Genomic DNA, 15,602 nt, shown 5'->3' with positions numbered 1-15,602 from the left:
AAGCCCAGGCCTGGGAAACTCCAGCACCAGCTGTCTTAGTCCATTTGTTGGGGGCCGGGGGGAGGCGGGTGAACTTAAACCTTCAGTCCATTGCATTTTGCTCCTGGTCGCCCCAAATTCATGTCCTTCACACATGCAAAATGCATTCATTCCATCCCCATAGCCCCCAAAGTCTTAATTCATTCCAATATCAATTCAAAATTCTAAAATCCAAAGTCTCACCCAAATCAGCTGTAAGACTCAAATTCCTCTCTAGCTGTGAAGGCAAACATGTTTCCAAATACCATGGTGGGACCGACATTCCCATTCCAAAAGGGAGAAACAGGAAGGAAAAGAGAGACGAGTCCCGAGCAAGTCTAAAACTAAGGCTCCAGAATAATCCTCTTTGGCTAGATGCTCTGCCATCCAGGCACACTGGGGCTGTGGTCCTTCCTTCAGGACCAGTGGGGGGGGGGGGATAGTCCTGCCTTCTGGACACACTGAGGTGGTGCTCCTGCCCTCAAAGATTTGCTGGGCTGTCGTTGGGCCCCCAAGGCTCTGCGCTGTTCTCGTGGCTTTGCTGCCACGGCACTCCAAGGCTGGAAGTGCTGGAATCAGACACAGGTGGCTCTACCACCTGGAGTCATAGGAGCATCCTGCCGGGCATTGACTTGGTGGGGGGGCTCTTTGCGGTGGCCCCATGCTCAGGGTGGCCCTCTTCCTGGGTCGTGCCTGGGCTGTTCCTCTGAAATCTGGGTGGAGGCAGCCATACCCCCACAGCTTTGCAGGGCACAGCACCCACCGCTGGAGACCAGCTGGAGACACAGCTGTGGCCGCAGATGGGGGGGTGGAGCCCAGAGTGGCGGCCCCTCCCTTGAAATCCTCCTGCCACCCAGGCCCTTGATGACCTCCAAAAGGCCTCTGGGGTCATTCTTCTAACGTCTTGGACAGGTACCCTCTGCAGCTCTCCTCTTCTGGGTCTCCACCAGAATCACACTTAATGGTCTATTCACGGCACCCTGAAACTTTCCAGCCTCTACCCACATCACCCAGTGCCAAAGCCGCGCCTACATTTTTAGGTATTTGTTATAGCAACTTCCACTCCTCAGTACCAATTGCCTGTCTTAGGCCATTCAGATCGCTATAACATAATAGCATAGACTGGGTGTCTTCTAAACAACAGAAATATATTCCTTACAGTTCTTGAAGCCCAAGATCGAGGCCCTGGCAGAGTCAGCATCTGGTGAAAGCCCCCTTTCTAGCTCAGACATTGTGGCTTCTGGCTGTAACCTCTCCTGGCAGAAGCAGAGAGGGATCTCTTTGGGGTCTCTTTGATAATCCCATGCATGAAGGCTCTGCTCCCATGACCGAATCGCCTCCCAAAGACCCCACCTCTTAACACCATCACCTTGGAGGTGAAGATTTCAACATGAGTTTTCGGAAGATAAAAACATTCAGTCCACAGGAGGCAGACCAGAGACCCAGACCTCATTCTCACCTGTGGCCCAGACTTTGTTTCCATTAGGGAGAGGACGGGTCTGCAGAAGCACATTTTACAGATGTGGACACCAAGGTCTCCACTCACTAGCTGGGTAAGCTTAGGCAACAGTCTTTACTCTCAGCCTCAGTGTCCTCATCTGAGAAACGGGTGTAAGAATCTAGCGGCCACAGGGGCGCCTGGGTGGCACAGCGGTTAAGTGTCTGCCTTCGGCTCAGGGCATGATCCTGGAGTAAAATCTTTAAAAAAAAAAAAAAATCTAGCGGCCACAGAGCTGATCTCTGTGGCCACCATTCTTCACAACCACTCCCTGAGGGACACACAACTCACATCCAATTCTACATTATAATCAACACTCTGTTGGGCATGTGCTGTATATACGGAAATGCTATCCAAACTGCCAAGCCCTCACTGCAAGTTTCCTCAACCAATTCTCCCCCACAACCCAACTAAGCCAGCCCTGTGGCTGTCCCCATTTTACAGATGAAGACATTGAGGCCCAGAGACTCCAAGTGATCACCCAGCTAAGAGGTTGCAGAACACAGAATTCTAAACCTGTCGGGGTGACCCCAGAGCCTTCATTCTTAATTAGGGATCCCCTCGGACAGTGGTGTTCTGTCTTCGAAGTGGGGAGATTCTGATCAGGGCTAATGACTTCACGTTTCAATGACTCAGTTTCCTCATAATAAAATGGGGATAATAACAGCAATAAGAGTACCTAGCCCAGGGCTGTCACGAGAAAGCAACGAGTTAACAGATGGAAAATGTCCAGAGCTGCACCGTCCAGGACAGAGGTCACTGGCCACCTGAGGCTATTAAATTTTAATTCATTAACATAACAGGAAGTTAAAATTTAGTTCCTCAGGGACACTTGCCAGATTTCAACTGCTCGATAGCCTCATGTGGCGAGTGGTGACCATTTTGGACAAGTGCACACAGCACGTCTCCATCATCACAGAAAGTTTCACCTGTCAGTGCTGGTACAGAGCAGTGTCCAACATGAAGCAAGCCTCCACAACTGGTAATCATATTATGACTAATCCTCGATCGTTAGCTACTATGATTATACTATTATTCTATTACTGTTACTCCTCTTCTAGCCTATTGTTATTTTATTATTTTTAAAAAGTTTTTATTCATTTGAGAGAGAGTGCGAGAGCATGAGCAGGGGAGAGGGGCAGAGGGAGAAGGAGAAGCAGACCCCCCTGCTGAGCAGGGAGCCCCACATGGAGCTTGATCCCGGCCCCCAGGATCATGACCTGAGCTGAAGGCAGCTGCTTAACTGACTGAGCCACCCAGGTGCCCCTATTTATTATTTTTAATCCTGTAACCAAGTGTTATTATTAGTCCTGGGACTGTTAACTATGATTATATTATTATTATATTACATTTGTTATTATTATTTTTTAAGTTTATTTTTTTAGTCGTCTCTACACCCCATATGGGGTGGGGCTTGAACTCAAAACCCTGGGCTCAGGAGTCACACACTATTCCCACTGAGCCAGCCAGATGCCCCATGTTACATTTATTGCTAATCGTATTACTATCCTACTGTTAGTTGTTATTTATTGTTATTAATCCTGATACCATTTGCTACTGTTGTGACTATGCATCCTAGACCCGTTATTATATTTATTGTTGCTACTAATATCCTATTGTTATTTTATATTTACTATTAATTCTGTAATAGCTAACAGTAACTATTATTTTTTTTTTAAGATTTTATTTATTTATTTAACACAGATAGAGACAGCCAGCGAGAGAGGGAACACAAGCAGGGGGAGTGGGAGAGGAAGAAGCAGGCTCATAGCGGAGGAGCCTGATGCGGGGCTCGATCCCATAATGCTGGGATCACGCCCTGAGCCGAAGGCAGACGCTTAACCGCTGTGCCACCCGGGCGCCCCAGTAACTATTATTTTTAACTAGCTCTACTATTGTTACATTGTTATTCTATTGTTGATACTTTTATTATTAATTCCGTACTGGTTAACTTCTGTGTTGTTATCAGTACCGATTGTTAATATCATGTTAATGGTATTAATAAGCATTTACTAATGTTGTCATTGGCAGCTGTTTCGTTACTGTTATTAATCCTGAGATTCTCCAGCCCCCACTTGGCAGGCAGTAGGCGTTCTCCCGCTTGGGTCGGTGTGGGTCGGGTCGGTGTGGCAGCAAGGGCGGTGGGACTTGCTGGCTGAGACCATCTCGCTCTCTTCAGGGGATTTCGGGGAATTCGGATAAAGAGCCTTCTCACTGTGGGCCCCAGGGACCTGTGAAGTGGGAGGAGCCGCAGCCCGCCAGCCTCCCCGCCAAGAAGAGAAAAATTGCAGTTGGGGGGGTGGTGCTCTCAAAACTAGGGCAAGGCGACAGATGGGGTGTTCATTGTAAACCCTGCGCCTTTCTAAGGAAAAACAGAAACAGAGTGAGAAGTCTCGATCGCGAAGAGCATTGAAACAACCAACTGGACTGGAGGGGACGCCTGGCAAGAAGAAATTAAGCGAGAAGGGAAACCACTTAGGGCCTCAGAGAAATCTGGCACGAGAGAAGGCTTGCACTGTGATTAAAAAGGGGAAGAACCACAAGTCTCCATTTAAGTCAGCAGAACTGCTGTCTGGGCAGTGAGAGGGAAAGTGCTTGTGGCTGGCAGATTTCAGCAACCATTTGACAACTGCTGTGTACCTGCTGCTCTGTTGGCGCCACATGGCAGCTATGTGACTGCAGGCAAGTAACTGCTCTCTCTAGGCCTCAGTGTCCCCAGATGCCATATAGATATAATAATATGGAGTGGTCTGTTTAGGCTTCCCTGATACCTCACCCCCCCTTGTCCCACATCCTCAGACGCTGTGTGAATGTTATTGGCACAGCTTCTGATGGGTTGCCAACTCTAGACTTTGCAGCTCAAATCCAAAGCTCAGCAGGTCCTTCAAAAACCCTCCATGGCTCCCTATTGCTCTCAAGATAATTCCCAAACTTGCCACCAGGACCTTCAAGTCTCCATGTGAAGAGCCTGCCTGCCCAACTTCATCTCTTCCCATCTGTAAGCCTGGGTATCACACTGCCTTCTTGACTTTCCTCAAATGCACCAAGCTTATTCCCACCTCAGGACCTTTGCACTCACTGTTCCTTTGGCCAGGAATGCCCTTCCCTCAGACTTTATATCGTGCCCAGATGCTTCTTGCTGCAGGATGGGGGAAAAGGGTGGTCTCGGCTCAAATGTTAGTCCCTCAGAGAGATCTCCCCAAGCCTCCAGTCTAAGACAGCCCCTTCCCACTGTCTGTTTTATCTTCCTCCCAATCCATTATCCCATTTATTCATGTACTTATGCTCTGCATCCCCTCGCCAGACTGTCAGCTCCACAAGAGCAGGCATATTTGTCTGTCTTGTTCACTGCTGTGTGTCCAGCACCTAGAACAGTGCCTGGCACACTGAAGGCATTTAACAAGTATCTGTGGAAAGCACATGTTCATTGCTAGAGGTCCTTCAAGGTTATGGGATTTCAAGGATCCTTCAGCAGACCAGCCCTGATCCCCATCTGGGTGGAGTCTGGAAATCCCCATCTTCTGGGGAACCCCTTTCTGCATCTCCAAGGGCAGAACTCAAGCCTGATTAACAAACACGCAGGTAGCAGTGCTTTCCCTTGGGCAAAGCCTAGTGCTAAGTGCTTTAATGCATTGACTCATTTAATCCTCACAGTAACTCAGTGGAGTGGGTACTCTTACTATTTCCATTTCACAGATGAGGAAATTGAGGTATGGAGAAGTCAAGTCATTCGCCCAAGGTTAGTAAGAGGGGGAGGCAGCAGACTGGAGGAGTATGTTGTCTGGGAAGGGGTGATGAGGTTCCTGCAAGGTGGGGGCCTAATCGACTAGTTTCCTGTTGTGGGAGGGAGAGAAGAGTAGACATTCTTCTCTCCCCTCCCTCCCCTGTGTTGGGGGGGAAGTGCTGGCTGACTGTATGCTCCACCTCAGACTAGGGGGCCCCCTCACTGTCAACCTCACCCCACATAAGTCCTGTAGAGAAAATGAAAGCACAGGGGAGAGCAGAGAGGGAGGCCCAGAGGGCATGGGTGCCAGCGGTCCGGGAGGGCTTCCCGGAGAAAGATGCACACCTGGAGTGGGGCCCCGATAGTTGTGGCTCAATAGAGGTCCGCCTACCCAGGCACCAGCAACGTCAAGAGCAGAACCGAGGGTGGGCCAGAACCCGAATGGGGCGGGGCTAAGGCCATGACGGGTCGGCTCAGCAGAATCGCGGATAGTCGGGGCCGGGCGGGGTTGGGATCCTTCCCCGGGGGGTGATGAAAGCTGTGGTCGCTATTGCACGGACCCGCCCGGAGCGTGCAGATAAGGCCTTGCAGGAGGGAGTCGCAGGGGCGCGCCCCCTCGAGGCGAAGAGGCTCGGCCCAGCCCCGCCCCCAGGCCCCGCCTCTCCTCCATCTGGCCCCGCCCCCGCAGCGCTGAGGCACCTGGGGGTCTGCAGGCGCTAGGTGGGTGGGGCCAGTGTTGCCCCTCCCCTCGGTCGTTCATTCCCTTCTTTAGCCTGCGCGGTGAGACGGCGGGTGGGCGAGGCGTGGGCGTGGCTTGGCAGGGCCCGCCTTTCTCCGGGCTCGCGTTTGAGACCCCAGGACCCGCTCAGCCGCGGCGGAGCAGGATTGATAGGTGGGGCCAGGTCCAGCCCCGCCCCTAGGGGCTGCCCCCCTCCGGCCGAGTCCGGTTCGCGGGCGGACCGGGGCGTGGTCTCTCGCAGCCCCGCCCCTCCCTGACCCCGCCCCTGTCGTGGCCGCCCTCCCCCGCCGGGCTCCGCTCGCACAGCCGGTTCCTCTTTACATAACGGCGCGAGGCGGCATGGGCTCGGGCCACCGCCTCCGCCCGGCCGCCCGCCCGGACTGTCGCGGCCCGTGGTGGCGACGGCGGCGGCAGCAGCAAATTTTCCCCGGCGGCGGCCCGGGGGCGCATCCTCCCGCAACTGTCAAGCGCTGGCGGCGGAAATGATGAGGCGCTGGCCATTTTCCGAGCCCGGGTTTCCTGCCTGAGCCCCGCTCGAGCGAGCCGCGAGCCAGGAGCCGGCGCGCGGGAGAGAACGCGCCCGGGGCGGGGGCCCGCCCGCCCCCTCGGGATTTCGGGGGGCCGGGGGCGCGGGACGCCATGGGCCGGCCGGGCCCGGACCCCCTCTCTCTCAGGTAAGCCCTCCTTACCCGGCGCTCCCTCCTCCGGGGCTGGGAGGGTTCTAATGGGGGAAGAGGAGGCCCCCTGTCCGGTTCTGCCCGGTGTCTGCGCACTCCCCTAACAGCCTGAAATACTGTCCTGCCCCTGACCCGCATGGGGTGTTCAGGGGCGGCCCTTCTCCATCTCCTGCGACACCCTCCCAGCCGACACCCCCACCCACACACGTGTTGGGGATGTAATAGGGGAGGCGGTGGGGAAGGCGCTGAGAGGGTATGGTTAATACCCCCAGTCTGCCCCTTAAAGTAGCCCAGTCAGTCAGGGGCGGCAGTCCCCCACAACTTGTGCGTGGTGAGGAGGGGTCCAGGGTCAAGCGCTTGGCACCTTGAAAGTGAAAGTAATCAAACGGAGGCTGTGAGGATGGACGAGCCCTCTGGGAGTGGAGCCACCTGTCCCTCCCCACTGTCCCAGTCCAGGCCATGTGGCTATGAGGGTATCTCTGGATTCTAGAAGCCCCTCTCCAGTCCCCACACCTCAGAGGTGGGCCAGGCCAGGTGCCCCCAAGCCACTGAGTTTGGGGTTTCACAAGGGTTCAAGGGTCCCGGAGCTCAGTTCTCTTTGAGCTGGTGCCCTCTCACCCCAGACCTGGAGCTCAGGTGAATCCTCCCATCAAAAAAAAAAAAAAAAAAAGGGATGGGGCTGGTATTGCCTTATAGGTCAGCATGGCTGGGAGGGTAATTTCAGAGGCCTTTAATGCTTGATGCAGAAATCCCCTCCCTTCCCTCCCTCTGACCATGGGGGCTTTTGGGATGATGGGGACTGCATTTGAGGAACTGGGGAGGGGGGACTGCCTGCCTGTCCTGCTTTTTTTTTTTTTTTTTTCTTTAATTTCCTCATTCTCCTGTTTCTCTTCCCCATTCCCTGACACGATGATGTAGGTGAGGAGGTCACTGCCTGCAGCTGGAGGCCTCCAGGGAGGGGCATGGCCAGGCCTGACTGAGTGGGAGGAAGTGAAATTGGGCTGCGGGTGGGGGCTTCGGAGCAGAAAGCCTGGCAAGGCGATGTCTGCAGGGCCAAGGTCCAGCTTTGGGGGCAGGAGGGGCTGAGATCTGACCCACATGCCCCTCGCTTGGGAGATGAGCATCCCTTGACACCCACCAGCTGCCAGACGCAGCTAGGGCAGCCAGCCCATCCTGCCTCCCCATTTACAGTCCAGCTGCAGGGCCCCTGCCAGGCGATGGGCACATGGGTCTCAAGGGCTGTGGGCTCAAGTCATGTCTGGCTTTCCCATCACTGACCTGGCTGCCAGAGCGGAAACGGCTCTGGAGGCTCCCTGGGGCTGCGGGGGCTGGAGACCCAGCCCTAGTGGGGGGAGAGCAGGCAGAGGCCGCCTGGGCGGGCTGGGGTCAGCAGATGAGAGGCCAGGGCCTGCTTGGGAAGTTGGAAGGGTTTTTAACACACTTTTTCTGAGCCTTTTCCCACAACCCTCCACTGGGAGGGAAAATCCTTCTGAGCCAAAGGGTGAACATTCCTAGAACTTGTGCGAGTCCCTGTGGACCACAGAGACAGCCAGCTGGGAAGGGGCTGGACTGAAGTACCAGCTGCTGGAGTCTGAGGCCCTTCAAGGGCTCAGCAGTGAGAGAGGAGGGTCTTGGAGGCATAGGTTCCATTCTCCCACTGCTTCTGTCCAGCTGAGGGCATGGGCAAGTGACACCTGTGAACCTCAGTTTCCCCCCATGTGAAATGGGATAATAACAGGTTTGTGGTAGGGATTTAATGAGCCAGTGTGTGAAAAGCACCTGCTGCCTGGCAGAGAAAGGGTTCAGTTACAGGTGGTGGTGATTTCTTCTCATTACCACCATTAGCGTGATTTTCCTGGCTGTGGAATGTTTGTTCATCAGCATCCCTCGAGCACCTCCAGCATGTGTGCAGCTCTGGGGGTCTTGAGTCTTTGGGAGAAGAATTGTGAAGATGCAGGCAGGATGAGGTGATGGTGCTTCCTGGCTATGAGGCCTTGTTTAACTGTCCCAGCCTCAGTTTCCTCGTCTGTCAAATGGGTATGATAAGAGTACCTAATTCTTAGGGTCATTGGAACCATATGAGCAAATTTGCAAAGTATTTGGAACCCTTTGATCAGGAGCGGTAGTAGCAGTAATGAGACTGTTACTGTCTGTTGTGGATGTTAGCTCTGATTGTTCTCCTCCCTGATTCTTCCAGCCGCCGTTCCTGTGAACCCTGGGCTTGATCCTGATGGGTAGAACTTTCTAGTACAAATCAGATTCTGTAGAACGACTCCAGATATGGAGGTAGCCTGAGCCCAGCAGGCACAGGGTAGCCCTGCAGCAGTTCAGCCTTTGGGGGCCCTTGGATATCTTGGTCCAGCCGGGTTACCCCAGGACACCCTCCACCTCCTGGATGGAGCCTCCCCAAGGGCAGAGGGGGCAGGGCTGGAGGCACTTGGAGAGACCTCCCAGTCCCTGCACAGCCCACTTTTGGGGGGATGGCGTGGAGATGCGCATAAAGCACTCAGTGCTGGGCCTCACCTGACAATAATAGATGATATTATTATTAATATTATTAAATGAGTTGCCTCTCCTGTTAAGTTCCCACTTCTCCCTGGTAGCAACATGGGTTTGGGAGCCAAATCCAGAATCTGCCAGGTTCTAGATGTGAGGCCCAGGGCAAATTATCTGACTTCTCTGGACCTCATCTGCCCAACGGGGACCAAGAGTCCCAGCCTCACCGGGGTATATAAGCCTGTGTGTAAGCTACTATATGGAGTGTATGAGCCTGGCACAGTGTAGGGACTTGAACTGTGTTGGCTGCAATTGCTATGGCTCTGTGCCGCTTAACCTCTCTGAGCTCCCGTATCCTCCTCTATGACATGGGAGCACTAATGACTGCACGATAGGATTGTGTTGAAACAAGACATGCGTAATGCCTGGCATGCAGTCAGTGCTCAATAAGTGTGAGCTACTGCTGTTAGTGCCCCAGAGGGGGCTACCACTTAATTGCCAGGTTTCCTGGGAAAATGGTCCCAAGAGCCCCCCACCCCCCACCCCGGGTGTTCAGCATCTTTGGCTGGGCGGGGCAGGAAGCTGCTTCCATCTGGCAGATGGGAGAAGCCTGCCTTGGAGTCCGGAGGTGTAATACAAGTTTCTTGTTCCCAGCCAGACCCTGTTCCCAGCTACCCGCCCTCCCTGAGGAAACTGAGGCGGGCAGTCTGCCCAGGGGAAGTGACTCAGCTGGGGTCACTCGCTGAGTCAGGCCTAATTGGACCCAGGAGCCCTGCGCCCCAGCTCCCTGGCTTCTGGGGGCCTGCAGTCCCTTGGAAACTGGGCAGATCCAAAGGCCACAGCTGGACACCCGCTCACTTGGGCCCTGACCCCTCGGCAACCACCATTCCTCAGCCAGGGCTCTGAAGTCCCAGTGACCACCACTGGGCTTCTCAACCTGGTATTCTTCCCAGCAGGGGCAAGGGGCACTTCCCCAGGAGAGCAAGTCCTCCTGATGTCCCCCCCAACCCCGCCCCTACCGGAAACCCAGCAGCTGAGCAGATGGCTGGAAGATTTTTCCTCCCACGCCACCCTGTCAGGGGTCGGCGAGGGGGGCCAGGCTGCAGGCTTCCTCGTGAGCCAGGCCAGGAGCCCCTGGGGGCCTGCCCGGATGTGGGCCCCCACCCCGGTTGGTGGGGAGGGGGGGGAGGCTGCCACTGCCCCATGTGTCCCCAGGGAGGCCTGGGAGGGAGGAAGTCTATGCCCTGCTCACCAGGAGCTGACTCACAGGGTGCCTGATGGAGGTGCAGCCTTGGGGAGCTGGAGGACTAGAAATGTGATTGGGGGAGGTGGTCACAAAACAGGGCCTTTGGCATGAATATGAGAGCTGGCACTCTGTGTCCTCTCACAGGAGGACAGGTCAGAGAAGGTGAGGAGTGTGGGGAGAGGTTCACCCCTCCTGATACCGCGAAGCAGCACATTGCAGGGTGCAGGGCTCACTGAGGGCTTTCCCCCTCCATGGAGTCTCACCCTTCTCTTCAACTCAGGAGCAGTGAAAAGAAGTCATATACTAGCATGGGAGGGGGTGGGGCTGGGGCTGGCAAGTACTGCCCTTTCTTGGGGGGATAGTCCCTGGCTTTCTCCTGAAGCCTACCTGGATAGATGGTCGGGGTGTCAGGCTGGGCCTGGGGACAGAGGAAGCCAGAGGACATTTCCTGTTCTGGCAGACTGTGCCAGCCTGATAAATGTCCCTGGACACTAGGTGACCCCAGAGAGGGCATATCAGGGCTCCACTGACTGCCCAGTGATCTAGGGCAGAACCTATCTCAGCCTCCCTAGGACCTCAGAACCTTTATTCCCTACTTCCCAGGGGCTTCTCCCCAGTCTGGACAGCCTGAATGGTGTGAAAGGACAGTGGGCTGACTGCCAGGCTGTGTGTGTTGGAATCCCCCCAACTCTCTGGGCTTCCTTGGGCAGAGGGTCTGGGCTGCTGGAGAAGTTGGTGCTGTAGGTGGGAAAGGTCGAAAAGCTTGCTGTGGCCCATAGTCAACCTGGAAGCCTCCCTGGAGGAGGTGTCTCCGTTTGAAGGCATGGGACTTCCTGACCAAACATCTGTGAGCTGGGAGCAGGGGAAGCTGTGGACCTGGGGGAGGATGGAAGCTCTGGACTGGCTTATTTTAACTTTGTTTACCATTACCATTATTCAATTTAAACTGTCCTCCCCAAGCCTTGGCAGGTGGAATTCCCACAGGTGGGTAAAGGCCTTCTCTGCACCTGGGCCTGATAATTAACTGGGAAGTGTTAGCTTGCCCAGATTACACTGTTACCCAGGGTGATAGGATAGAGGAGGGGCCGAGGACGCCCAGTCTCTGGGGTCATGGGTTAGAGTGGGCCCCACAGCTCAGATTCCCTACTTAGAGCCAGGATTCCCAGCTGTTCAGTGCTTCATTTCTCCCCGACTTGGTAGAGGCTCGACGGTCTCTTAGGATGGATATGCTCGAACGGGGGACACCAGGCTCAGGCTAAGGCTTTAAGGGACTCACCAGGTTGCCCTCAGCGGGCACTCTGGTGGACACAGTTGTCTTGAACTTGGGGACCTGAGAGGCAGATCCACCCCCTCCTTGCCCTGGGGCCTTAGAATGGGTACGGAGACAGGATCTCCTTGTGTTTGCTGTGGGGACTTGGGGGGAAGAGGGTGCCAGGATGCGACCTTCCTGCTCCACATAACATCATCCTTGTCCCTCACCCCACAATGGGATTTGGGAAATGCTGGAGCCCCACCTCCACACACATAGCTGGGAACTCCCTGCCCCAGAAGCCCAAGCTGATCAGGTGGGAGGGACTCTGTGGGTTTGCAGGCCCCTCTGTGTGAATTCGTTTGTCCTTTTGGCCTCCCAGTCTTCCAGTGCTCTGGTAGGTGGGGAGGGGGGAGGAGGGGGCCGATAGAAGTGCCCCAAAGACTCCCCTACTTGTATGCCCCAGCCTAAGCCTGGGGGTTCCTGGGAACCCTCAGGTGATTAATAAATGCTTTCTGCTAAGAGCTTTTCAGGTACTAATCCCACAGCTGGTGTGATCTGATCAATTGCTTAGCATATAGTAAGTGTTCGATAAATGACTACCACCTGGGCTGAGGCCCAAGAGGAGACCACCTTCCTGCCGCCTGGCTGCCTGCCCTGCCAGGAAACCTCCGAGGCACGCCCCCTCCCAGACGTGGGCCGCAGCTGAGTGCTCAGTGCTCTGACTGGTGATTTCCTGCCCCGAGCTCCTGCCTGGAGCCGCCTCTCCCCTGAGAAGGCCTTTTGTTCAGGCTCCCCTGATGCTCCCTGCCGGCCCAGCCCGCAAGGCCGGGCTCCCTCTGTGGCTTCTGTGACCGAAGGCCTAGAATTCTCTGGAGCTTGTGCTCCTCTCTGCTAACAATAATAGTAATAAAATAGCAACAGCCACTTGTTGAGCCCAGTGCCCAGCACCCCACTGACCTCCGTTCTCAGAATGCCCCTAGTGAATGCCAAGAGCTGGACACTGGCCCATTTTACAGATGGGGACACAGGCTCAGAGAAGAAGTGGCAGAGGCAGGATGCGAACCCAGGTCTGGTTGGTGGCTCCACCACAAGAGCTCATGTGGGTGGTGGTGGGGATCTCGGTGGGTTTCTCAGAGCCCCACAGCCCTTCTGTTTGTCCATGGTGGTCAGGAGCATAACTCCAAGAGCGTGACTATCAAACCGAAGCCCCCCTCAATCCCAGGAGTTCATTAAGTCATACAAGTAATATTTTTGGAGCATCTACACCGACCAGGCCTTGGGGGTGAGCAGGAGTGAGATGGCCTCTCCACTTTCCAGGGGCTAAGAGCCCTGGTTGAGGGCACAGGACAGTGAGCAGTTCTAATCCCAGCTCTACGCCTCACTGGCTGTGGGGCTCTGGGCAAGCTATTCTTCCCATGCCCTGGCTTTTTTATCTATAAAATGGACATATTTATAGGACTCCCCTCTACCCTCCAGTGGAGATTAAACTACTGAATATATATGCAAACTGTTTAGCACAGAGCTGGGCATATAGAAAGCAAGAAATAGTGTCATTTATTGTTATTTTTGTTCTTAAATTTGTATTTCTAAAATTGAGATATGATTGGGGTGCCTGGGTGGCTCAGTTGGTTAAGCGCCTGCCTTTAGCTCAGGTCACAAGCTGTGATCCTGGGATAGAGCCCTGCATCAGGCTTCCTGCTCAGCGGGAAGCTTGCTTCTCCCTCTTCCTCTCTCTGCTGCTCCTCCTGCTTGTGCTCTCTCACATGCACGCTCGCTCTCTCTCTCTCTCTGTGTCAAATAAATCTTAATAAAATTGAGATATGACCGACATACATTAGTTTCAGGTATATAACATAATAACTAGACTTCCTGTGATCATTTCACAATGCATAAAAATGTCAAATCATTGTTTTTAAACTTGTACCCTGTGGCTGTTTTCCTGACCACCTGGTGGGTTTGGGACCTGGACAGAGGAGCTTTGCCTCCTGACTCAGGAGCTGAATGAGAAGTTTATGTCCCTCCTCGGGATCTCCTTCGTTCAGTGTATATTCACTGGGAAAGTGAGTCTTCCTCACGGTGCGCATTCAGGCACTGATGAGGCATTTTGGGGGTGGCTTCTGTGGGGGCTTCTATTGCCAACAATGGGAACTCCCCACGCTTCAGTTTCTCTGTCTGTAAAATGGGAGCAATTATGGGCCCAACTTCGTAGAGTTGTCATGAAGCCTAGGGGAGTTAATGCTTTGCAAAAGCAGTTAGAAGAATGCCTGATGTCTAGCAAGTGCTTGCTGTGCACTGCTCCTCTGATGGGGAAACTGCTGTAGGAGGCATGCTCAGGATGGCTGCCAGCCATCACCTGGGCGGTGAGGAAGCACTGTTCCAGGAAGCCACCTGCCGAGGTTGGGCCTTGCAGTTGGGCATCAGGACTCCGGGGTGCCCAGGAGGTGGGTTGGCCCAGTGAGAGGTGGCCGTCAGTGGGTGTTGGCCACCATGTGTCTGCCAGAGGAGCCAGATGTTGCAAATGCAGCTGACCTCTTGGATTCATACATTCATTCATTGGGCATTTATTGAGCTCCTGCTGCATGCTAGGAACTGGGGCTGGAGCAAGGAGCAGATTGTAAAGCTCACAGCCCACTAATTAAAAAATCACAGCTATTTTTTAAAGAAGATTTATTTATTTTAGAGAGAGGGAGCAAGTGCACTTGGGGGAAGGGGCAGAGGGAGAGAATCTCAAGCAGACTTCCTGTCCAGCACGGAGCCCAATGAGGGGAAAGATCTCACAACCCCGACACCATGACCTGAGTTAAAATCAAGAGTCGGACACTTAACTGACGGAGCCACCCAGGCGCCCCTAAGTAATCATAGCTATTGAATGCTAACATGTGACCGGTGTGCTGAAGGACAAGTTCAGGACTTGACTCGGGTGGTGGGCTCCTAGAAGGCTTCTCGTGTGTGAAGTCTTAAGCCTACTGAGAGCAGACAGGGCAGAGGGAACACGGAAGGCAAGGCCAGAGGCTGCAGCCAGCACGAGTGGTGGCAGATCACACAGGGTCTCACAGAGGAGCAGGAGCTGGGGTCTGGGATACGAGAGCTTCCTGGGCCCCCTAACCTGTGAGAATAGTGCTTGCCTCACCTGTGTGGAGGCAGGGGTGTGGGGTGGCCACACACACACACACACACACACACACACACACACACCCTTCGCAGGTGCAGGGTGGTTTTCTTGGCGGAGTGTGGTGATCAAGGGCACATGTGGCTCCTCTCCCTTCCCCTCTGCCTGGTGGCTTTCATTGACAACTGTGTGCAAAGTGCTTACTGTGAATAGGTTTCAAGGACTCTGATGTGCAAAAATGTTGACTCTGCAGATCACCTTCCTCACTGATGCAGATACTTACTCTGCACTGTCTGGGGCCGTCAGCTGCACGGTCACCACCATGGCCTGGAGAGGGCACTGTCCTTGCAGCTGCCCCGCCGGTCTGCCCCACCCTGACCCTGCACAGGGTCACACAAATAGAAGGTGCCTGTGCAGGGGTGTGTGGTAGAAAGAACCTCAATTTGCAGGTTCAGGTCTCCACCTTGGGCGCCTCTCCAGGACTTCTTATGACCGTTTAATGAGGTGGATACCATGGTGCTCCGCATTTGACAGATGAGGAAACTGGGTTTTGGGGAGGTCCAGCCAGGTGTCAGAGATCACACAGCCTCTGCATAGGTGTGTAGTGTAGCCCCGGGAGAGCAGGGATTTCTGTCTGGTTCACTGCTGTATCCCCCAGGGCCTAGCACGGTGCCTGGCACAGAGTAGGCCCTCAGTAATAGTTTTTTTTGGGGTGTATGTGTGTGGTGGTGGAATGAGCAGCCACAATTATGTGGTCCCCAAAGGGTCCCAGGCCCAGCCAGGTTTAGTTGGAAGGAAGGATGGTATTAATTGTAACTAGAGAGGTTCAGGGTTCAGCACCTC

The 15,602-nt window shown here is 54.3% G+C and overlaps 1 protein-coding gene across 3 annotated transcripts in view; it reads left to right on the top strand.

Moving 5' to 3' along the window:
- Positions 1–2,392: 2,392 nt before the first annotated feature.
- SH2B3 (SH2B adaptor protein 3) overlaps positions 2,393–15,602 on the top strand; it is a 43,153-nt gene continuing 29,943 nt past the window's right edge. For 2 of the 3 annotated variants that reach the window (XM_045776866.2, XM_045776847.2), the window contains exon 1: positions 6,519–6,653. The gene's annotated coding sequence lies outside the window, so the exon portion shown is untranslated. Of the gene's footprint in view, positions 2,499–6,518; positions 6,654–15,602 lie in introns of those variants that run through there. The other variant, XM_045776856.2, reaches the window with a different exon arrangement.

This window comes from Ursus americanus, chromosome 30 (assembly GCF_024610735.1).
Source record: "Ursus americanus isolate L20-20 chromosome 30, mUrsAme1.1.p, whole genome shotgun sequence".
Lineage (NCBI taxonomy): Eukaryota > Metazoa > Chordata > Mammalia > Carnivora > Ursidae > Ursus > Ursus americanus.
Note: the sequence above shows the minus strand (reverse complement) of the source record. Positions and strands in the feature narration are given on the sequence as shown.